Source organism: Octodon degus, unplaced genomic scaffold (assembly GCF_000260255.1).
Source record: "Octodon degus isolate 3935 unplaced genomic scaffold, OctDeg1.0 scaffold00047, whole genome shotgun sequence".
NCBI lineage: Eukaryota > Metazoa > Chordata > Mammalia > Rodentia > Octodontidae > Octodon > Octodon degus.
The window spans coordinates 9,269,899-9,271,711 of NW_004524623.1; positions in this window are offsets into that span (position 1 = coordinate 9,269,899).

A 1,813-nucleotide genomic window follows, 5' to 3' on the forward strand; every position below is an offset into this window, starting at 1 on the left:
TGTATATGCTTTAATGATTTTTTTCTTTACATTAAGTTTTGGACAATTTCATTTTTGTGTATCTTCATGTGATTTTATTCAAATTTCTTGTGCAAAAGCTTCATTTTTCTTGGAAATGTAGTGTTATAAGTTCAACTGAATTCAGAAATTTTAAATCTTGAAGTATTTATTGCCTACTCCTTTCTACTTTGAGAATTCTAATTATATGAATATAAGTTTCTTGATTTTGACACAGAGTGAACTATTATATGACTGACTTGTGATTTTTTTCTTCATTTTTATTTTGGACAGTTTTTATTGTTATATTTATTTATTTGTAAATAATTTATTTACAGTGTGCAATCTATTAATCTCATGCAATGTATTTATTTCAGAAATATTCCTTTAAAATCACTCTTTTACATCTAAAAAAAAGAGAGTACTTATAATATGGTGCTCATTTGTTATTCCCCTCCCCCATGCATTATGTAGCTTTATAGGCGCAACATGGCCTCACTAAATATCACTAACATTATCATCAAAGAGACAGGATCAATTTTCCTGCAACCGTACTTATGCTTTTATTTTTTAAAATTTATTTTAAAAATTAATTGATTTGATACAGGTCTCACTATGTAGTTTGGACTCCTAGTGATCCTCCGGTCTCAGCCTCCACAGCACTGGGATTGCAGGTGTATGCCACTACACCCAGTTTCAGGCAGAGACAGCACGCCCCCGTTTCCGGGGTTGGTGCAGCAGGCGGTACCAGGGATCAAACCCAGGTTCTTGCGCTTGCCAGGCAGGCTCTTATTCCACCAAACTATCTCTCCTTAGATATTTTTCAGACCAAGCAATAATATTGAGACCAGGACTTTGACTAATAATAGCCAAAGTCAAGAGAATTGTTTCCATGAAGAAGCTATATGAAAAGGAAGCCTATTCAGTTTTCATTTTTGTATCAGTGTTTTTCTAGAAGTGACTAATATTATTTACCATTGAAGTCTATATATATTTGTATGTATACATATCTATATAGATGCATGTGTGTATACATGTATATATATACATATATACATATATACATGTATACATATATATGTTTACATATATACATTTCAGTATGTATATAGATAATCTAAAATTGAAAGGATGAAGACCTCCAAATGGTTTGATTCAGTGAACAGCAGTGATGATGCAAATAGTTTTTGTTCTTTAGCACAATGCTTAGCACACTGTGATGCACAAGCCAAACATTAATATGCTTGTTAATAAAGTATTATTGGAACACAGCTTGTTAATCAAGTTTTATATGAAGCTGTTTTGATATTGTTTATGGTACATTTTTGCTAAAATGACAGAGTTGAATATTTGTGACAGAGATAGTGTGGCTTGAAAATCCAAAAACATTTACTATTTTGCCCTTTGTAAGAGCATCTACTGGCTGCTGAGCATGCTGTAGAGAAAAGGAGCAAGGGGCAGGGGCATCACTTTTACTTACCTTTATTGTACACTTTGCTGGATGAGGGGGAAGAGTCTTTGTGTTTCCATTGTATTGTGTATATTCTTCTTTTAGAGCACTCACTGCTGTGCAATTGCTGTTATTTTTTAAAATAGCTGACTCCCCCACTGTTCCACTGTGTTTATCTAACAAATGCTTACTGAGAACTTACTTCATGCCGGGCATTGTTCTGGGCTTGGGAGATACGATGATAAACAATAACAGTAAATGTTGTTTTTCTTTCTGTCGAATTTACAGTGTAGATCAAGGGTTGCAACTTCACACTCAGGGTCCAGGCTGCAATGTGAGTGAGTGAAGCAGCCCGAGTTCAGGGAC